Source organism: Macrobrachium rosenbergii, chromosome 3, assembly GCF_040412425.1.
Source record: "Macrobrachium rosenbergii isolate ZJJX-2024 chromosome 3, ASM4041242v1, whole genome shotgun sequence".
Taxonomy (NCBI): domain Eukaryota; kingdom Metazoa; phylum Arthropoda; class Malacostraca; order Decapoda; family Palaemonidae; genus Macrobrachium; species Macrobrachium rosenbergii.
The window spans coordinates 41,320,706-41,345,388 of NC_089743.1; positions in this window are offsets into that span (position 1 = coordinate 41,320,706).

The following is a 24,683-nucleotide window of genomic DNA, read 5'->3' on the forward strand; positions in this document are numbered from 1 at the left end:
AGACGTAAAAATCACCCGCTTTGACCATAATTTTAGTACATCAGTTTTTAGAAAAAGTATTTATACAGGCCTTGGAGGTAACTTTTATAGTTCATGTTACTTTTCTTTTAAAATTAATGCCATAACGACCCTAGTTTTTAGAGATCTTCGGTATACATCTAGCTGGGTAAATTTCCACTCCGAAATTGAATTTTTACTGGAATATTTCACCAAAGATTCTTATCCAAAAAGACTTTTTTTTATAACATAATTAACAAGATTTTAGCACGTAACTTTTCTGATTCCATTGTGAAATATAATGTTCCGAAATTGACTATGTACGCCATGACACTATATACGCACTCTGACTTTCTTAGATCCAAAGTTAAACAAATCATTGAAAAAGAGTTTGGATTTCTAAAACTGAATTTAATACCTATGAATCCACTAAAGATTGGCCTTTTGTAATTATTATTTATGAAGTCAAATTTGAATGCCCAAGATGTCTTGGTAGTTATGTTGGCTCATCAAAGAGAATGTTGCAAGTCCGTTATTACAGCCACTTAGGTTTGAGCTACAGAACTGGCTCACGAATTTTCTAGTATTAGAAATCATGCCGTTAAATGCAAGGTTAATATTGATAAAAAACATTTTTCCATCCTGGGAACTACCAAACAATCTGCTTACTTGACGACCCTTGAGTCTTTGTTTATTAAACGTGTCTTCTTCTCCTTTGCACTTGGCCTAAGTGCATTCTGGGCATGCGTGAGCTTGTGGTCTCACTTCGTCTTTCCCCTTCTTTTGATCAGGTAGGCTTAAAAAAAAATTCTGCTTTCTTTTTACTTTTTTATATATTTTGTAATTTTAAAGAATGTAACTGTTGTTTTTTTATTTAGCTTTTATTTTGAATTAAGAGAATTAATATGTATTTTTCAATTTTACAGAACGATGGTGTGTTTAAGTAACACGAAACGTTTCTTACAATAAATATGCAACTGTTTTGTTAACTGTCGTCTTCTTTGGACTCCTGCTTGATATATATATATATATATATATATATATATATATATATATATATATATATATATATATATATATATATATATGTATATATATATATATGTGTGTGTGTGTGTGTGTGTGTGTGTGTATGTGTGTGATACAGAGAAATGAGAGAGAAGGAGAGAGAGAGAGATCATTTTCACATGGTAATTTCCCATATTTTTATGCAATATCCAACACACTGCAGAACACATTTACGGATATAATAACTGTCTGTTAATCTCCGTGACTCTGAACCGAGGAAACATAAATATATTCCAGTTAAGTAACTCGATAATATTCTTTTTTTATTTCGACAAGGTCAAAGAACTTGATAAAAAAATAAAAAATACTTTTGTGCAAACTTCGCTCGTTTCCAAGCTCTCATTATACCTGCCTCTTGTTTGTAAGAGAGAGAAGAAGAACCCGTTTTCAAAACATCAGTATGCGCGGAATTGTGACTGAAGCTAAATCGATATTCATGAGTGTAACGATGGCCCAGTTCCACCATGCGTCACGGGTTCACTGACGAGCAGTATGTGTATGAAAAATCTCTCTCTCTCTCTCTCTCTCTCTCTCTCTCTAAGACAACTGAAAGGAATAAGCAAAGATATTCCCACTTATACAACTGAAAGACCAAAGTATAGGTGAATAGATTTAAGAAATTATATAGAAATCTTTTTTTTACTGTATCAGATGACATATATTTCGAAGTACTGACTCAAAACAATGTGAGAAGCTATAAAGACATTTAAATAGATTACCATTATTCATTATACCGGAATATGCATTAATATGAAGGATATTATAAAAACTGGGTAACATCGTTTCAAAATACCAATTGTTCCTTTGCATAATTAGTACATGTTACCTAACTCGATTCAAGGGTATCACAGTGTCAGCTTAGTTCATTATTAATCTAAAGCATTTAATAATGAATTAATTAACATGTGACGCAACGAAAATTTAATTTGTAATACCATTCTTTTTTCAGTATCAAAAGAGGGAGAGTTTACCCCTCTTGCCACGTGTGCTGATTTCCAACTATCACATTCTTTTACTGTGCCAAATATTTGGGTATTTACATATGCTCACTCTTGCACGTCTGTGCAAATGATCCTTGCATTCTTGCATTCTCACAGGCAATGCAAAAGGAGGAAGAGAAACATTAAAATTATTTAGTGGATCGGTTACACCCAAACTACGAGGCAAAACAAAAACACAAAACAAAAGAAATTCGCAAAAACATTCGGTAGGAGAGCAAAGTTGTTGATTGTGTTTGTTCGGCCAAGAAAAATTAATGAAAGGAAAATGGAGTAACACCGAACTCATTACACCAATTTTCTACGGCTCAGGGAAAATAAGCAAAGAAAGAGAGAGAGAGAGAGAGAGAGAGAGAGAGAGAGAGAGAGAGAGAGAGAGAGAGAGAGAGAGAGAGAGAGAGAGAGAGAGAGAGAGAGAGAGAGAGAGAGAAATAATAATAATCGTCGCTTGTAACTTTTGTAACTTTCGTCAGGAAAAATTTTTATGTACATGGAGTGGTTTACTTTTCTCCAAAATACAAAGAATTTGTTGAGTGTTTCGTTAAAAAATCTGGAGTTTTTCTGTTACTGTATATATATTTACACATACACACACATATATGCATATATATATGCATATATATATATATATATATATATATATATATATATATATATATATATATATATATATATATATATATATATATATATATATATATATATATATATATTTCTATATGAGCATGTGTATGTGTGTGCGTATGTAAGGTACCTGCGCATATTCCTGCATTCATATGTTTAAACGCGCTAACCAACCGTACCAGTCATTCCATATTTACTAAAATTTCAGTAAAACAAAATTTCATTCCACTAAATGAAAAAAAAAGAAAAGAAAACACTTATGATGTTTTCCGATGCATGAAGATGATTATCAAATTACCGACCATTTCAGGAATCAAATCTTTTTCCTACCACTAATCAAATTTCCTCTTTGTCAATCAATATCTCGACTTGTGCTTACTGAAAAATTAAATTATTTTCTCATTTTTTTCTATTACTCGTCAATAGCCGTTTGCTAATAGGTTTGTGTTTGGGGTTTGGATGTAAATAATTTATTTGGGTTTTCTCACAGAAGCATGTACATATATTAGGCCGATCCTATATATTTTTTATATATATGTATATATATATATATATATATATATATATATATATGTGTGTGTGTGTGTGTGTGTGTTAGATATATATATATATATATATATATATATTATATTTTTGTGTTTGTGTGTTTATATCTGTTACTTTGTATTAGTTAACACAACCTGACAGGTCCACTTGATAATTGTATGAATTACTCATAAGCTTCAAAGGTGATTTCTTGGCATTTATTCACGTCTTGATGGCACCGCAAACATAACTTGAATATAATTATTTAACTGTGTTTCGCTTATCTCTAAAGATTTCCTTCAGTCCAGTCAAAGTTCGCCAGCTGATGAGAACGCCCTGAAAAGGGCTTTCATTCACACCCTCAGGTCAAATCCATCAAGTGGATGTGAAGAACATTTGTTCTCTCCGTTGAAACGACTCAGGAGCAAATTGGCGTCCTAAGGCCACTCAAAAGCTTTGCGAAGCCTCTGCCTTCATGCATATTCAGTCTGGTGGCTGCTTGAATTAAAGGGAATTATCTCAGGCTAGCTCCTTGGTGGCATAGAAGGGAAAGCAATTAGTGGCAGGTATATAGTTTGTTTCTGAATATAAGTCTGTTTTGCGTCATATTTGCTTTGATAAATGACTGACTGACTGAAAGTTTCTATGGCGTCAACTATAATGAGAATTTATGGTTATATATTTGGTAAATTGGTAGAAGCTACTGTACTAGTCACTAAGGAATTTTCATTGTAAAATTTGATTGAGGAGGGAATACAAGTGAAAGAAGGGTAGATAGAGGAAGAGCAGCGTGAGTTTAGACAAGGATCATAGTGGATCAGTGAATGTTGTTATGCAACATTTATTTCAGAGAATGCAAGAAAGATCAAGTGCGCGTGTAAGATCGAGGTGAAAGGTGCAGCGTGAGTAGGCTTGTGTGATGCACTACTGGTGAGACTTCTGTGAACCTGAATAACAGGTCCTTTCTTCCCGATAACACATTGCTATTATGAAATTGGTAATTTGAAGTCAAACAAGGTTTTAGAAGGACCATGTTTGAGAAGTCGTCTGTTGCTCTTCATAGTTTTAGGTTTTCTTATGTTGTTTTATCGCAAATTATTCATGGAACTAAAAAAAGTGCTTTCTTCAACCTATCCATATTCGCAGTTGATAATATCGTAGTTACTGTCATTTTAATTCACGTTATTGATACTATAATGTGAATCAAACCCGCAAATATAACTTCTCTGTGGACCTAAAGGGTAAGATGTTGTATCTTTGAAAAGAAATCAGTAATTAAATTTTGATATTAAAAAAATTCAAGAGGAAATAAGGTTTTCAAAAATCTAGAAATAAATACAATACTTAACAGACACACACACACACACACACACACACACATATATATATATATATATATATATATATATATATATATATATATATATATATATATATATATATGTATATATATATATATATGTATATACATATATATATATATACATACATATATATATGTATTCACTTTTTATTAACTAACAAATCTTACCTGTTACTTCAGCATGAAACGTAAACCCGCGTCGTCGATGGGGAATTTATCTTTTGATCTTTAAAATGAATTCCACCCCTTTCCTAGCCAGGAAGTCTTTGATGTTTCAGAAGAACTTTATATATATATATATATATATATATATATATATATATATATATATATATATATATATATATATATATATATATATATATATATATATATATAAAGTCAACACTCGAAGAGGATCCATTGCTCTATCGTTTATTCATTTTTCAACACAATTATCGGTTCCTTTCGTAATTAGCTTTTCTGTTCTCTATGGAATTAACGCAACGATATTAGCTGGGAACTTACACAGAAAAATGGACGGCAAATTGGGTATTAGAAGTTGATAAGACTCAAAGTCGAATAAAATCAGTATGAAAGTATACTTAGAAAATCTATATTATTATTATTATTATTATTATTATTATTATTATTATTATTATTCAGAAGAGAAACCCTTTTCATATGGAACAAGCCCACTGGGGCCACTGACTTGAAATTCAAGCTTCCCAAGAACAAGGTGTTCACTAGAAAGGAGTAACAGAAGTTAACTAAAGGAAAATACAGAAGAAGAGATCACTTATTAAAAAGAAAAGAAATTAACAAATTAATATATAAATAGGAACGAATGAGTTAAACTCGCAGAAAAACAATGTTGATAATAATACAACAACATAATACGCAAAAGATAGATTTACATACTCCATGGGAAAACAGAAAACGGACATTGTTTTTCAAAAAGCCGTATCCCTTGTTTGGAGGCATTTTAGGTTTTCTTTTTTATTTATCTTTTTTATTTTTTGGTCATTCAGTGTTCGCTCTTTGCCTTCCAAATGAGTTTTTACCATTATTTTTTCTTTTTTGCATTTTACAATCTTTTGTGTTGGCGCGCTTTCTCTTCTCGTTTCCGCAGAATAATTCTTTCCTTTTAACAAATTTACCTCTCTCTCTCTCTCTCTCTCTCTCTCTCTCTCTCTCTCTCTCTCTCTCTCTCTCTCTCTCTCTCTCACACACACACACACAGATACAATCAGACACATATTCATACATACACGCTGAGCATATGTGTCACAACACTTTTGTACCTTGCATAATTGACATTAAAATTGTTACTTTCAAGCAATTTCTCTCTCTCTCTTCTCTCTCTCTCTCTCTCTCTCTCTCTCTCTCTCTCTCTCTCTCTCTCTCTCTCTCTCTCTCTCTCTCACATACATAAACGCTGAGCATATGTTTCTCAACACTTCTGTACCTAGTATAGGCTATACCTTAATATAAAAATACCATCCATTTGTTACAGACCATTTTAATTAACTGAAATCTTTATACGTCAGACCACATTTGAAAATGGATGCATTTAACTAATTTTCATTTTTTTTTTTATAGAAAATGATTATTTATGAATTTAGGATTCCCGTTGGTAAAGGCAATACATTACTGTATTCTTTCCAATACTTAATTGTCCTCAGCGATTACTGATGTATTCTTGGTTAATGATAACTTCCTCTTTATGCATTACCAATTGAGACCAATTTCAGCAATCAATATATTCATTAATTTATCCCACGTTTTGGACCTCATTAACTTACAGGTACAATTTTTTCGTTCCTTAATTAACCTTAAATTATGCTTTTTATCCAGTGATACCTTCCTCCGGGATTTTAGGATTAATTTTGAATTACCAATTTTCCCCGTCTTTACAATTGTATTTATACACGTTTTTGTACTCATCAAAGTCAAATTCATTATATCAGTGTTTACGCAACATTTTACTAGTATATTCAATGTGTGTTTTCTCAAACATTGCTTATTAAGCTCAGAAATTATCTTCTTATCAGAAATATATTTTTCAATCGCAAACCGTAATTATATTCAGTTCTAAGAGTGATTAATGTTGTTATAATCAGTGATACGTAATCTTCTGTACTGTACCAGGGAACGTGTAAATGACTAAAACGAAGCACGATAATTAACAATTGTCATACGAAGGCCTTCAGCAACAAAATATTCCATGTAATCAACACTCGAAAGCTTTCAGCTTCCATGACCCAGGATTCTCATTAACGACGAATTTCCAGAGTGCTGATTACAGCTAAATACAATCGTGGTTTTCATGGAAAATATTTAGAGAATGTAAATGAGAAAGCGAGCGTCGAGATTAAAACAGTACCTTGAAAGACAGACATATAGCCTCTACGTTGCAATCCAGTTGATAAAAAAATTTCGTAAAATTCCAGTGTAATTTCAGTTAGCTTTCCTTCGTTGATTACAGTCCTATAACACTTCGCTTTGCTCTCTGTTAGCGAATACATATGTATAGAATACCGGTAATATGTTTTCCTCCATAGAATATAGACCAGCGATAAACTACACAGAATCGATAGTTTGATTTGTGTCTACTCAAATTTTTAACGAACTCAGAATAAATGTCTACAGCGAGAGAGAGAGAGAGAGTCTACAGTGACTGAAGAAAAGAAGAAAAAGAGAGAGGGAGGGAGAAAGAAAGTCTGAAATGACTGAATAAAGGGAAGAAGAAGAAGAAGAAGAAGAAGAAGAAGAGAGAAGAGAGAGAGAGAGAGAGAGAGAGAGAGAGAGAGAGAGAGAGAGAGAGAGAGAGAGAGAGAAAGTTTAAAATGACTAAATAAACGGAAGAAGAAGAAGAAGAAGAAGAAGAAGAAGAAGAAGAAGAAGAAGAAGAAGAAGAAGAAGAAGAAGAAGAAGAAGAAGAAGAAGAGAGAGAGAGAGCTCTGGCCACACTGATGAATTAGAACTTTTCCTCCCAACCGACAAAATAGTTGGGGAAAAGAAGTCCAAAGTCTGACGGAAATTGCCTCAGATTTTTCAAGTCTTGAATCTTGCTTTATGGAAGCTGCAACACGGGAAGTTTATGACAGCGCCTAAATATTTAAGCCAAAAGTTTGGTACGTGTAATCTTTAAATTTCTCTCTCTCTCTCTCTCTCTCTCTCTCTCTCTCTCTCTCTCTCTCTCTCTCTCTCTCTCTCTCTCTCGGACACACAGAGGCATAGACATTTTTGCACTTAGAAATTCTTGTAAGCAGGTAGCTACGAGCTCTTTCGTGCATTAAATAAGTAAAAACTAACAGGAGCTGAATTCTGCAATAAAACACAGCTAAAATAGATAAAAGACAGAGTTAAAGTAAGAGTTGAAGGAAGAAGAAACATGAGTTCACTTCAGTAATAAAAGACGGCTAAAACGAAATAGAAAGAGTATCAAAGTAAGAGTTAAAGGAGGAACAAACAGGATTTAAATTCAGAAACAAAACACAGATAAAATGAGTTACTGGAAAAACAAATAGCGGTTGGGTTTTGTAACAAAAAATAAATAAAATGAGAGTTAGACGAAAAACAAATAGCAGTTGAATTCAGTAACAGAATTCAGCTCAAATGAAGTTAAAGTAAGAGTTAAAGGAGGAACAAACAGCAGTTGAATTCAGCTAAAATTGATTAAAGGGACAGTTAAGGTAAGAGGTAAAGGAGGAACAAACAGCAGCTGAATTCAGCTAAAATTGATTAAAGGGAAAGTTAAAGTAAAAGTTAAAGGAGGAACAAACAGCAGTTGAATTCAGCTAAAATTGATTAAAGGGAGAGTTAAAGTAAGAGTTAAAGGAGAACAAACAGCAGTTGAATTCAGCTAAAATTAATTAAAGGGAGAGTTAAAGTAAGAGTTAAAGGAGGAACGAACAGCAGTTGAATTCAGCTAAAATTGATTAAAGGGAGAGTTAAAGTAAGAGTTAAAGGAGGAACAAACAGCAGTTGAATTCAGCTAAAATTGATTAAAGGGAGAGTTAAAGGAGGAGCAAACAGCAGCTGAATTCAGCTAAACTTGATTAAAGGGAGAGTTAAAGGAGGAACAAACAGCAGTTGAATTCAGCAATAAAACTCAGCCAAAACTGATGTCCAACTCCCCAGTTTCCTTTGTATCGCTCCTAAACTTTCGGGGACCGAGTGATGAATATCACATTTGCTAAAACCTCTCGCGAACTTTAATAAGCTCTCGTGAGGGATTGCTCAAGTTTGTTTCTTTGGCGACTCTGAGCAGGTGTTTGACAGGTGTAATCTTTCATCCCCCTCTGCTTTTGGATTGGGCTAAATAGCTAGAATATTTTGCACACACACACATTCATACCCACACAAATAATAATACTATATACAGGGTGTTTCGAAATTAGAGGCCCCCCCCCCCATCACAGCATAAACTAAAACTGATATGAACAAAAACATAAGTAATTCAGGACAGGTATTTATTTAAGTTTCTCTCTGAGTATTTAATATTTTGTGTGGCCTCCATCTGCCTGTACCACAGCCTGCATTCTAGATGGGTATGATTTCAGCAAATCGCAAAAAAAGCTGAGACTCAAACTCCATTTCCCTGAGCACTTCGGTCACCTCTCTTCGCAGGTCGTCGAGGCTTGGTATACCATCATAGTTCACTGTGCGCGCTTCAGCATTATCCTTTAAGATACTACCAATGTTTTCACACACACTAAGGTCAGGGGAGCTACCTGGAAATTCAGTTGATGAGAAGAAATCGATACCACTATTTCGAAGCAGCTCCTGTGTCTGAAGAGCCTTGAAACATGGTGCCGTATCATGCAAAAATGTGAATTCTTCAACAGATAACACATTTTCAGGATCTTTGAGGAAAGGAAATACTCCGCCAGTAAGCACAGTTCTCTGTGCTTTTTCTCTGTCCTTTTTCTTTGATGATCCACATTAACCGTTTGGCTGTGAAACAGAAAAACTCCCAAACATTCATGAAATTTCACAACTTGGCGATAGCACACGTCATCGCTGATATCATCCAACTTTGCAGCCCAAATGATGTCATTTTTATGATTTGGCTTCCTGACTGTGTTAATGAAGAATTCATCTGATGCGGCAACAGGGAGAAAGTCAGCTTCATCCCAATCTTTAAGAAATGAACCACAAAACCATGCACGGTCTTCTCTCTGTTGTTGAGTGATGTTGGGCTTGCTGATAACATGAAATGGCTTGATACCAGATTTTTTCAACTCACAATATACAGCACTGTAACTTCTATTCTCTCCCCTTTTTGTTTCTAGTTCAAGCGCCAGTTTATGTAAAGACTTTCTTGGCCTACCCACTGCCTCAGCTATGATCTTTTGACTCCTGAGAAAGGACTTCAGGCCTTCCAAGATTCTCACTCTTTTCGTGATGACAGTCATATGGATTGTTGTTCCAGTTTCTTTTAACAAAGGATTCATCTCTTTTAAAGTATTTAGCTATCCAGGAACGTGAAATGAAGGATGCAACAGCATCCCTGGCCTCTCTGAAGGTTATAGCCCGGATTCGGTCAATCCATCTGATTTCCTCCGAGTTGTTAGCCATGGCTGTATCTAATTAACTCCGTCACTCAGTCTGAAAGTACAAGAAATGTAAAATGAAAAATAGCTTAATAGAAACTTAAAATAATGTACTTGGAGATAGGCTGTAGCAGCAAACCTCATAACTTTCCATTTGTTTTGTGGAAGGGGAGGGGCTCTAATTTCGAAACACCTGGTATTATATATATATATATATATATATATATATATATATATATATATATATATATATATATATATATATATATATATATATATACTGTATATGGATATATATGTGGCATATCTCATCATTGTAAAATGTTTCAGATTTTATCACACTATTTATGATATATTGTATTAGTTTTATGAAAAATAGTTAAACTGAATCTTTATTTGCTCCGCAAACACCAGGAACAAAATACAGAAGAATGGTAAAATATCAAATTATGTTGGGAAGCAAATCAAATACCTCAGAAAATTCATATTTCATGCTAAATGATGTAGGTGAGTGATTATGGATATGCAATTACACTTTGTATCCTTTCCTTTCATTTATTTATTTGCATTTGTGCGAAAATAAGGGTGAAGCTTAAAATGCCCTCCTGCTGTCTACTTATGTACCTGTAATCATCTATTTTTCAAAGCAAGGATTGATATTTGGTGTATAAATGTGGCTTTCACCTCACGCGAATAGTTAGTTTTGACATTAGAAAAATTACGTTTATTTTATTTGCGAGATGTCACTAATACATAATTAGAAAGAGGTTTTAACTAAAAATGACTTATAAATAAGTAAAACACGCACCGAAGTTTCTTCGGCGCAATCAAGTTTTCTGTACAGTCGCTACAGCGTATAATCAAGGCCACCGAAAATAGATTTATCTTTCACTGATACCGGTGTAATGTTGTATGATCCGCGACCCATGAAACTTTAACTACGCCCAGATGGTGGCCTATCCTATATCGTTGCAGGAAGCACGATTATGGGTAACTTTAACCTTAAACAAAATAAAAACTACTGAGGCTAGATGGCTGCAATTTGGTATGTTTGATGATTGGAGGGTGTATGATCAACATACCAATTTTCAGCCCTCTAGCCTTAGTAGTTTTTAAGATGTGAGGGCGGACGGACAGACAAAGCCGACACAATAGTTTTTTTTTTTGCAGAAAAATAAAACTGCCTTTCATAACCTTCAAAATGAGTCATTTTTTATTAATATTATCAAATATCTTTGTTACCCATACTTTCGTAGTAATTAAAAATTAATTGATGTAATTACCTCTTTTATACTGGATTCGTGCAAAGCGTCCTTATGCATGTAAGGTATCTAAATTGTTTAGGACTCGTTTAATTCCTTTATTTATTTTTACACGTCACTGCCTTACATTCTCTCTCTCTCTCTCTCTCTCTCTCTCGATCGATCGATCGATCGATCGAAGAAAATTCCGTAAGTTAGGTTGTAAATAATTAGTTCTTTTACTTAAATTCATTTAGAAGCTTTACTCTCCATTACTCTTACGATATTTTATGCTGGAAAACTTGAAATTCCTATCTATTTGCTGGAAAATGTCTTTCTCTATACAACAATCTTGGCAAGTATTATCTTGTTTTAATTCATGAGTAGATAAGAAGAAGATTCCTAAAATTCTTTAATACATACATATATATATATATATATATATATATATATATATATATATATATATATATATATATATATAATAATATGAAAGGCTTTTACTGTAATACAACAGTATAGTATGAAGATAAAAAGGCCCATAAAACACTATTTAGACATTGCAACCATATATTTCGAGCACTTACTTCTGTGCCCCTGTTCACAGGGACACAGAAGGAAGTACTCGAAATATATGGTTGTAACGTCCAAATAGTGTTTTATGGGCCTTTTTATCTTCATATATAACGTGTGTGTGTGTGCGTGTGTTTGTGTGTGTGCTGAAAACTAATTTCCATGTAATAACTTCAAGTGTCATTATCTGGAGACAAAACTCGATAAGAACTTGAGCATCAGCAAATCTTTCTAAAACTATCAAGGGTAAACAAAACCTAATATCAAAGTTTCGATGAAAGATCCTGTCATCTCTTAAAGATTATGTCCGCTAAGAAAAATATGAAATTACCTCCTTTTAGGACGAGGAAATATCAAAGTATTTTAGAGTGCTACTAATAGAAAAGAAACAATTTAGCCATGGAAAGTTAGGTGTCAAAGAGCAGGGAAAACAAAACCAATGTATTTTTGCCAAATATTTGGATGAGTCTTTACGCAGGTTTTAGAAACACTTCACTGTCCGTGCGGGAAAGTCACAATACTATCTCTCTCTCTCTCTCTCTCTCTCTCTCTCTCTCTCTCTCTCTCTCTCTCTCTCTCTCTTCTTGTCACTTTACCTAAAAGAGAAGACTTGGAGCACTCCCCAATACAAATAACAAAAGAACTGTCAATTATAAGCATGTCTACGTTTCCGGTTCCCTGTCTTCCTTCCACCCTTCTGAACACACACATTAACCATTGCTTTTCTCACAAACGGACAGCTTTTCATGAAAGGGAGGTTCGTTCATTGTCCCTTTAAAGGAACGAAAAACTGTACATGGTGCCATTACCTTTAAATGTGTTGCTGTGTGTTGATGACTTGTTCGATGGCAATCTTTTTGCATCTAATTGACGGCTTGATATTATTCGAAGCACTATTGATGAGAGTCTATTGACGAATAAAGGATCTGCAAACTAGCGCCTGTCTGTAATAACTAAGTTAATGAAAACATTTTAATTTTTTAATTATCACCGTGACTTGATGAAAATTATTTATGGATTAAAGAAATTATTCAATTTTGCCCTAAATTATTATTGTAATTTCACCCATATGTTATATGGACACAACTTGCACAGAGTGATTGTAATTCCTCTTTGTAGTAAGAATTAGTAAGAATTATCCTATATATATATATATATATATATATATATATATATATATATATATATATATATATATATATATATATATATATATATACTTTTATATGCAAATTTCATTGAAATCTAGGGCTTTTTGATTGTTGATCAACCTCTTATTAATTTGACATTATTTTCTGAATCTTCTACGTTCTTCCAAATCCAGTCGTTCGACAAAAAAAACGAAGATTAACTCTTGTTCCACTTACTATAAACACAACACCACAGCTGTTCCGTCACTCGTCGTGACCTCTTCAAATCTGGACATAGTGTCTTGATGTTTTGCTACAGCGTGCGGACGGATATATAGCGTCCAAAATAATAATAATACAATAAATCATTATAATATCAATAAGTACAAAATAAACAATTTTAACTGACCTGCAGTTATTAAAGTTGCAACACAATGAAATTTATAAGAAAAACATAATTTACTTTGTGAAAAATAATGGAAACAAAATCACGTGTTCTGGTGGCAACAAACAAAACAGAAATGGAAATGCAGGTATTATACGGATTACGGGGATAGGAGGAGTTGAAATGGGGGGGCGGGGAGGAGAGAGAAAGCGTGTGATTCAAAAGGTATCGCTGCCGTTGTTACGGTTGTTTCTTATATTATCGTTGTATGTCGTGGGGCGTCTGCCAGATGGGAGTGATCTTTCCGCTTCTAGTTGTCTGTTCAATGTAGGTTTATGTAATAAAATGCAAACAGATTCAGCTATGATTAATCTATGGCGATTATGTTTTGTGTAGATGATGGGTGTATTCTCCACTAGCTCTTGTGTCGTAGGTTTGCGGTTGTGATGGTCTATGTAGTGCTGGTGGATGGATCCATTATTTCGATGGGCCTGTAGGGGTCTTTTTAGTGTGGTGGAAGTTAGACCAACGTACGATTTTTGGGAGGACTGGCGCATCCTCTCTGGGCAGGTAAAGCAGTAAACGACGTTGGTAGTCTTCCTTGTCAGGGTTCGGGCTGGTATTATTTCTCATTATGAGAGAAGCTGTCAAATTTGGTTTGCAGTAAAGGCGCACATGGACCTGTTTGAATGGGACTTTAGGTGTTATTCCTCTCTTGATGATGTTGACGATCGCCTTTTTCTCTTCCTCGAATCTATCGTTGTATTCGGTTCGATGATAAACGATGATATTTTCATCTCCGTCGCCTGGTTTTTTGGTGTCGTTGGTGTAGAACTATTCTATTCTTCTTCTTATTACTTCCGCGATCAGTTTATCTTGAAATCCATTGTTTGTCAAGAGCTGTTTGACTCTCTCGATTTCAAGTTGGTTCTCGCGCTAAGTGGAGCAGTAGGTTATAGTACGTTTAACGTAGGCATCCACTGCCGATCGCTTATAAGCTGCTGGGCAGTCCTTCACGTGCGTTAAGACACTACCCTGCGTGGATTTTATATCTTTATTTATATATTCATCACGTTCCATATTTTCGTTATTCAGTTATATATATATATATATATATATATATATATATATATATATATATATATATATATATATATATATATATATATATATATATATATATATATATATATATATATATATATATATATATATATATATATATATATATATATATATATATATATATATATATATATATATATATATATATATATATATATATATATATATATATATATATATATATATATAGTATATATACTGAACGAACGTGAGTATGCACCTATGTATTCGTTCACAATAACCACGGAACATATTTTCACATTTAAGGAAACAAATAACATAAAATTGTTTGGGTCGCTTCACATGTTGACATAACAGGGATTTGTGTTGGAAAGGCTCCATAATCAGTCATGTAGTGGCGCTGTCATACATCAGTGGCGAGGGGAATATCAACTGGTTTTGTGATTATTAGCATGGGGTGAAAATCCTGGTTCTTTTTTATTTCTCGATACTATTTGTCGAAAATGGTTTACATATAGATAATATTTACCGAATTATCAGAATTGATTTTTGCCCTTGAGATATCAGTTACAGTTGAGAGGCAAAAGTATATCTGGGTTACTGATTATATATATATATATATATATATATATATATATATATATATATATATATATATTTTTATATTATATATTTTTAATTTATAATTCGTTTGTGTAACTATGAACATTTCTAAACTTTAAGAATAATTATGCAAATTCCTTGCTACTCTTGGCCGCAGTAAGTACTCACTATTCGTAGAATTCTCATTAAAAATTTCTCTTTAATTTCTGAAAAGGAGCTTAAGACTGTCAATTTGATGTAACATCAATGTTATTAAGCGTTTTTTTTTCTATATTACAGTTTTCTACATTGTATGCTAATTCCAACACAGACTGTAAGTGAAGAATTGTTTCAGGACTTGGCTGGCTGATTTGTGATCTGCATGAAAACTGACAGCTGTTGTCTTACTTGATTGTAATAAGACCATTTTAAAGCATAAAAAGAGGTAATTTTCGCTTAAGCTTCCCCTGAAATGTTGGTAAAGTAAAACAGTGACACCATTAAGCCAAGAGCGGAAGTTGACATCTATATAACGCGAACCAACATAGTTGCACAGAGCGCAATTTAAATTCGCCTCCTGGAGAATAGGTAATCGCGATGCCTCCGCCATTTTCTCAAAATACAAAAACGATTACTGTCAGGCGGAACAAGAAATTGGTTTCATGTCTTCAGTTTTGCCGTTGGAATGAGAGTTTGTCTCTGCTCCGTTTTAGAATTCTGTCAATATTGGAACTTTTGTAACGAGCTGCAAGTGGTTTGGGTCATTAGAGAAAGTTCATGGGAACTCAGCGGTTTCCAGTTGCCTGGAAATATGCCTGATCTGTTAACTTTCTTCGTCCAAGAGACTCATTTCTGTAATTCCAGTCACTTTGTTGTTTGGAAGCAATTTGACAACTTTCCTGCTTTGAAATGGACAACAAAAATTTCGGTGTGGACTTAAAATCTACGTCTTATTCCGAGTAATATTATTCTTCTTAAGAGTATTCAAGGAAAGGATTGACTGTGAATAATTATCACTGATGATTACAGAATAGCATTATTAGTGCTTAAATGTTTCCTTAAATTACTTGAAAGTCAGATACAATGCGTAGTAATTAATTCTATAAACACCAACAATTATTATATACGTATTAACCGTTATATAATAATTATAATGCAGTACAATAATTGATACAAATATCTTCACAGCAACCTGCTGCCACCATTACAACTGATACTAAGCTGATCTTGTACGAAATCTGGGCGTAAATTTGCCGTTGTGGAAAAGATTGATAAGCAAATCAGTACTAAGACAAAGGAAATGGTGTTTCATTTATATTCAAATTCAGTATCCCATTAATATGGAACAAGAGTAAAGAAGAAGAATATTAGAGTAGTGAATTAACAAGGAATGAAATAAATCGTAGATTCATTAAATGTAAGGGATATAATTCTGGTCGTCAGTGGCTTAAATCAAAGGACGTGAAACGATCTCAAGACTGCTAATTATTACCAGAGGAGTACTTTGTTCTGTTCATGTTCCTAATTATTTTATCTGTATCCTTTATTTGCAAGAAAGGTTTTTAATACAATTAGTATTTTTTCTCTTCTCATTGACAGAAAAATCGTTTTAGATTATATCTTCTAGGCATGAGTGTTGTTAACTTTACATTCTCTCTCTCTCTCTCTCTCTCTCTCTCTCTCTCTCTCTCTCTCTCTCTCTCTCTCTCTCTCTCTCTCTCTCGATAATTCTCGTCTTTTCCTCTGAAGTCTACCTTGTTTTTCGTCCACTGTTTCATAGTCCATGCAAATGATTAGTTACCTTATTTTTCTACTTTTCTAACTAAAACGCTTCAAGAAAAGAAAGTATTTATGCATTCAGTGACTCTTCAGTTACTAATGATGTGAATCTTATGTCATATATGAATCGAATATAAACTTACTTTACTGTTTATACAATGTAAACATTATTTTATTAAGCTAAATTATTGTTTTCGTCTTTTCATTGTTAACGAAGTTTGAGAACTGCGTATTATTTTCACGAATTTCCTGAAATTTCGTCCAATCGAAAGTGACATTTCACGAAATGATTATGAAATAGAATACAATTATGAAGAACCAAAAATGTTATGCGCCAAATTTCCCAAAAGTACTTTCCCGGAAGATGTGAATAAAATGAGAATTTTAGATTTTTTAAAGTAAAATAAACAATTTCTATCTCACGACTGAAACATGGTGCCTGCACGCTTTACTTTTTTCTGTGAATACATGATGAGGTCATATCAGGATTGAAGGATTGACAGAGAGAGAGAGAGAGAGAGAGAGAGAGAGAGAGAGAGAGAGAGAGAGAGAGAGAGAGAGAGGCTTATCATAATGATTGTGAAATTTAGCTTTGGATGTCAACCGACTGACAAGATCTGTAATGGTGATCTCTAATAGGCTATGTTTTGTACTGCATAGGAATACATAATTGAGATATATATATATATATATATATATATATATATATATATATATATATATATATATATATATATATATATATATATGTGTGTGTGTGTGTGTGTGTGTGTGTGTGTGTTTATGTGTTTTTGTTTATCCATCCTCAGTTTAAAAATGCTGAGTTACATAGACAATGAAATTCCATTATTTACTTATTCCAGCAGATACAGTGAAACTTCTCTCTCTCTCTCTCTCTCTCTCTCTCTCTCTCTCTCTCCAACAGATACAAGAAACCTTCTCTTTTTCTCTCTCACTTCTTTTCATTTTCTAACAGATACAATAAACCGCCCCCTTCTCTCTCTCCCCTCCCTTGAAACATCTACTGGAGAAATAACAACTCTTATCTAACTTTCCCAAACCTATCCCGTTGCCATGGCAACCGTGACGCTAACCCGGATTCAAATCAAATTGTTCCCAGAGAAGCAAATAAAATCGAGTAATTATTTGCTGTGTAGCAACATTAGCGCCTGGGTACAAAAGGACTGGTCTCTATTGCTTTTCCCAAGGCAGCCCAGAAGGGAGCGTCAGTTCATAAGGTGTTTATTGAATGCAAAATTTGCTCTCTGTAAACTCTGACTTTGGGAGAAATAACGGAGGTCTTTGAATTAAGTTGAATCATTCATTTCAGTTCCTCTCAACCAGAAATAGAGAGATATTAAATACAATTATTATAGCCAGTGATAAGCGTACACAAAAAGCGTATGTATGCATATACATTATAAACAGAATATATGGCCATGAGGAAATTGAAACGTTTGAGTGCTAGATCTGTTGCCTTCACTCTATTTCAAGTAAGTCTGAATATACCTTGCAGTAAAGGCGAAGGATCTTGCACTCATATGTTTCAATTTCCTCTTATATTTCACATCACATTGTCATTCCCCTGATATAAGTTATACATATGCATCTGTGTACGATTATAAATATGCGTGTATTTATGTTGCAGTTTGTATGTATGCACACGTATTGTTCATGTCCAAATCAAAGATAATCTTGTAAACTAGTTATATTGAGTTCATTATTTAGTCTGCCACTTGTTTCACAATAACGCCCCTTTATGGTTGAATTATACATCAATTTATCCGGATAATTATTCAGTTCTCGACTTCCTGTAAGTCTCTTTTGTGACTTCCAATTGCCGATTAAAATTGAAAGATGACTGAAGCTGGTTTATTAATCATCTATTGTCGATTTCACAGATTGCATCGTTAGATAAATTCCGTTCTTGATTTATTCCTAATCTGGCTTTGCTATATCCTTACTTTTGCTGAATCTTAATTTATGACATTTCATTCATGTCGAATAATGAACAAGTTTTGATTGCCAGTTACTGGGTATTTTATATAACTGGACTTATTTGCACCACATTTGTCAAATTGTTTGTGGGAAAGGCAGAGCTATTAGTGGCTCTAAAATCTAATAAAATTAATTACTCTTGTTTATAGAATTTTTTCCACTGATGGCTGAAGCAATTGGCTGAGAATTCCGTGACGATCTTTCCTATCGAAATCACAGTCCACCCAGGCAATTATCACGGTGTAATGGACTTAGAGGTTTTCCCAAAATCTGATAAAAATATTTTATTTTAATTTTTCTCGAATATTTCTATATTTGTCCTTTTTGTTTTCTTTTGACATACGTCAAAAGTTTTAAGGGAACAAAGCTTTGAGGTGAACGAAACTGAGACCTTACTGCAATAATGTATTTTATTTATTTATTTATTTATTTACATATTAATTGATTAGTTAATTTATTATACATTTATATATTTATTTATTTGTTTATTTAGTTTAGCAATGGAGCGTACACACACCAAGAACTGGCAGTTTCCTCTACTAGTGCTACGTACACGCATGACCTGTACCATCAAGCTTTCTCTATGTTTACGCTTGACAAAAACCAGTTAAATTAATCCAATATCAAAACAGAATGAAACCAAGCGAGATTTATAGAAGAAGAAGAAGAAGAAGAAGAAGAAGAAGAAGAAGAAGAAGAAGAAGAAGAAGAAGAAGAAGAAGAAGAAGATGGAATTGCATACATACCCTTCTACTGTCTTCCAAGAGTCGCCCGAGAGGTCGTTCGCTTGTTGTCGTAACCTTCGGTGGGAACCTTTCCTGAGGTAACGTCAAGTTTGGGATCAGAGTTCTCCCTGATTTTGTGCTGTGATGAAGACTTGGAGGTGCGGAGAGGAAACAGTTACTTTCTTGTGGTGTGTAGCTAATTTCTTATTTTTCATGTTGATTTTTAATTCTATAAAGTGATCTCCCCATTATTTTTGTTATTTTTTCTTCAAGGCAGCTTGTTTCATACGAAAATTCCCTGTTTTTAGTCAGTGGTGTTTAGGTATGTTATGATGTTCTTTTCGTTTACATATTCCACGGGAAGTCTGTTGCACAACTTTCATTAAGTGTAGTCTCTATAAAAATGCCTAGGGGTAGGGTGGGGTGGTAAGCAATTGTTCTGGGAGTGGGGGCAGTCCCCCAAAAACAACCATTGCAGTGGGAACTTAACTGGACTTTGAAACGCTTATTTCCCATTGCCTAAATAACAAGAAGGATATTTACGTTTTCCTGCCTACAGTAAAGTCGATATAAATGAAATATCTCAAATTAAACAGAGTTAATAGGCTTTAGTAAGCACCCTTTTTTAATTATAAATCTTTGCTTCTTAATAAAACCCTCAGTGACTTATGGTACAAGTGTTTGTTTACAAAGCTTTGTAATTTCAGTATAATTCATGATAGTTTGTGGCCATTCCTTGTATGTGTAGTTGAAGTGTATGGAGTCATACCCTACTGGTAATGCAAAATGTATGTGAATTCATATGTATCTTTTAGTTAGTGCAGATATACCTCCCATAAGGTAATTTTCATTCGTGCTTGAACTTGAACACACGGATAATCCGTAACTTATGCAACGTTTATGAAACTGAAATTTATAAACATATCTCTCTTCTGATAGGTGTACACAGATTATATGTACATGCATATATACATGAATATGTGAGTATGTATGCATGTATGAATATATATGCATGTATGAATATATATACATATACAGTTTATACACATACATACATACATATATACACACACACACACACACACACACACACACATATATATATATATATATATATATATATATATATATATATATATATATATATATATATATATATATATATATGTATGAAAATGTTCACTGGAGACATAAATTGCCAGTGAACATAAAAAAATTGAAAAATTTGAAAGCAATGTTATGTAACGATATCAAACGTAGGATTTATATATTTTTTCTTTATTTTTAAAGGAATTTTTAACTATAACATCATTAATTACCATACGCTTCCTTAATAAGATTTATCCTTACATTAAACACAGAAACACAAGCATATATACAGCCACACACCTAGATTTAGGCTTCTATAGCTTTCATCTATCTGGTTACTTTTCGTCCACTAAAAATCTATTGCAACTATCAATCACTTTGAGCGTGATTAATTGACTATCGCCAGTTTGAGCAATGTTGCACATAAATTTAGATTAGATAATCACATTGAGTGTTAACTACCGCTACCTAAAAATCTTAAAAAAAAAAAACAGAAATTACGTAACAATAATGGACCAATTTAAGGGGTGTGTTTAATTTCATCATGAAAATATCGTTTGGGATTAATCAATATAACAGTGAGTTTTATTATCGTTTGCATATTTTGTGGTTTATTTTATACCGATAGTGTTGTTTTTATTCAGTCGCAAAAAGTGTGGAGAATTCGGGAATTTAAGAGGGCATTGTGGCTATTACAATTAGGCCTATTTACGGATCTTTGAAAAGGGACCTGTAGATTCCCTATATACATCAATATTAAGTTTGCTGATTCACTTTTAAATGGTTATTATCATAGTATGTTAATGATTCTAAATAACTATTCATCCTTCGGTCATTTAAATATTTTTATTTAATATCTCATTATTCTTGTTTTTTATTGCCAATTGCTACAATAAAACCGATATCATATTTCGTAATGGGGGGTGGGTGGTATAGCCTGGCTAAATATAGATACAAAGAATTATCAGAATGTACAATATGCTGTATAACAGACGGTGCCTAGATTAATAAGATGATTATAGGTAAGAAATCCTACTATATTTGAAGTAACTAATTTCTGAAAATTTTTTAGCATGACTATTTCCCCAGGACGTGGAATCCCCAGTTAATATCAAAAGCCTGAGACTGAAAATCTCTCGTGCGTTGGAGACGCAAGAATCTCGTGAGATTAAGAATCCAGAATAATTAAACCCCGGCTATATACCTGTTCTTATTAGCACCAGGAATTTCCTCCCGTCAAGATTTCGAGGTATACAGATTTTGAAGAATTAATAATTAAAGTAGCTTCCAGTTTGGCCCAAATACCGACTCTCTTTTATATTTCTTTTTTTTCTTTCGTCAGTCTTATTATTGTTCGAGAGTATTTATAGGAACTCGTTTGTATTAATTATCCTTGAAGTAAAGAATTACGTTATATTTGGGAGATGTATGTGCATGGATGTGTGATAATGTAATATGTAAAAATGTATTATGGACTGTATGAAATGAGAATTGTAAAAGATAAACATGAAAGTTATTTTGTGCCTTTAAGATGAAAGTTAGTTTTCTTAACTGTAGCCTACGCGAATGCAGTGTACAGACATTACTTCTTTCAAAATATAAAAATAGTAAAAAAAAAAAAAAAGCTATCCTCTATTGACATGTGACCCAGAAAAAAAAAGGGCTCATCCAAACCCCTGACATCCATTAGCAAATCAACTTCTGTAGTCACGATAGAGATCTGCCGGCACCGAGCTTAGGAATCATCCAGTGTCGTGTAAAAAAAAAAAAAATAAAAGGCTTGCTGATTCCATTTACACTAACATTTCACCTTCATGTTTAGACAATTCTGAAATTTAGATCTGTATCCTAATATATGTTTCTAATGCTGATTAATGCAAATACTATTATTATTATTATTATTATTATTATTATTATTATTATTATTATTATTATTCAGGTGATGAACCGCATTCATATGGAACAAGCCCACAGGGGATATTAACTTGAAATTCAAGCATCCAAAGAATATAGTGTTCGTTTGAAAGAGGTAACAGAAGGTAATAGGAAATGGAGAAAAAGAGAGATCAGTTATAAGAAAAGAAAAAAAAATACATTAAAAATTTATAAATAAAAAATGAAAATACTAGTAAATTATCCAAACACAAGGAGAATTGCTGTAGGGGAGTAACGCATCGCATTTTCGTTGAGCTTTTGAGGTTCCAATTGTACCACATCCTCAGGGATACAGTTCCACAGTCCAACGGCGTGAGGAATAAAGGACCTCTAAAACTGAGAAGTTCGACAGCGCGGCACATTTACTGCATATTGGTGCTCTTTTGCTCAATTTGAATTTTGGTAAAATGAGTCGGGCCTCTACTCTAGACTCTGTGAGTGTCGTTGATATCCAACCACTCAAATCCTTGACTGTCCGTCAGCGAAGAGAATCTGCATATATGCATGAGGCGGTGATTTGAGAATATGCACTCCATTTTATCAGATCCAGATCAGTAGCTACTGTGTTTCACAAATGTACAGGCAGACTACAGGGAATGTATTTTTCCCATAAGTCTACTTCTTTGTAGAGAATCCTAAAGGTGTTAACCAACTGAGATTATTTGTCTGATCCAAATCGCTTCATTTTTACTTCCTCCACTTTTCATTTGCGATTTGGGTACATCCTCTCGATTTCACTAAAATATATAAAGACAAAGATTTCCCTCAAACGATTCCTAATCCCGTGAGAAACATTTCATCCGAGTCCTTTCACAATTCATCTTGACGACCCAGATAATAGCAGCAGCTGCGGGTCTGCATGCCACAGACGGGGTGACAAATGTCTCCTTTAGCATAATGCAGCCGAGATCGATGGCTCCTCCAACACAAGAACCGTTCCCAGCAATCTGGAATGCGCCACCATAAAGCAAGGAATGCCACGAGGAATGAGAAGGCACTGATCCAGATCCCAAATAGATTTCATTCCCCTTCCAAAAGTTGTGGCAAGTGTTGAAGAGGAGACTAAGATGTGATATAAAATTGAATTAATATTCGTTAGCATTATGTGGCCCTGGTTCCATTTATCAAAGGTGTTGCTATACACTCGAACAAGGACAGGACGCTGCAATTGAAATTATTATTATTATTATTATTATTATTATTATTATTATTATTATTATTATTATTATTCAGAAGATGAACCCTATTCCTATGGAGCAAGTCCACCACAGGGGACATTAACTTGAAATTCAAGCTTCTAAAGAATATGGTGTCCATTGAAAGAAGTAATAGGAGATAAAAGGAAATACAGAAAAAAAGAGATCCGTTATTAGAGAAGAAAAAATTAACATATTAATCAATAAATATATAAAAATGTAAGCAAATTATTCAAATACAAAGGGAATTGTTTTAAATGCGTTTCAAATTCAAATTCTAAAATAAAAAAGTTATTCATTTGACTCAGAAGAATTTCGGTAGACTATTAAATATTATTCTTCTCTGGACTTAAAATACATGTATCTATATATATGCGTGTGTGTGTTTGTGCTAGGTCTTCTCAGTTATGAATAATTTTTTTCCTTAAGATCTTGACTCTCTCTCTCTCTCTCTCTCTCTCTCTCTCTCTCTCTCTCTCTCTCTCTCTCTCTCTCTCTCTCTCTGTACTAGGCTTTTGCAGGCGTAAATAGTCTTTTTTTAAGTTCTTAAAATCTTACATTAGCTTCGTGCTACGTGATAACACTGCAGTTCGTTCTCGTGTCCAACCGAGTTTCATCCTAATTTTTCGCCGAATTTTTAGCTGGATTTTCTTTTAGAGAAATAGGATCTTGTATTAGTTTCTGAGAATAATTCTGCTAAATGGAAAATTTTAGTTCCCTTTTAATATTGTTAAAATGGTATCTGTGTTAACCCACAATCCAGTAAAGAGAAAGGAGCGTATTCTTCTTTCTCAGACTCTCTCTCTTTTCATACTCTTACATACATACATACGCTTTTATATACTTGTT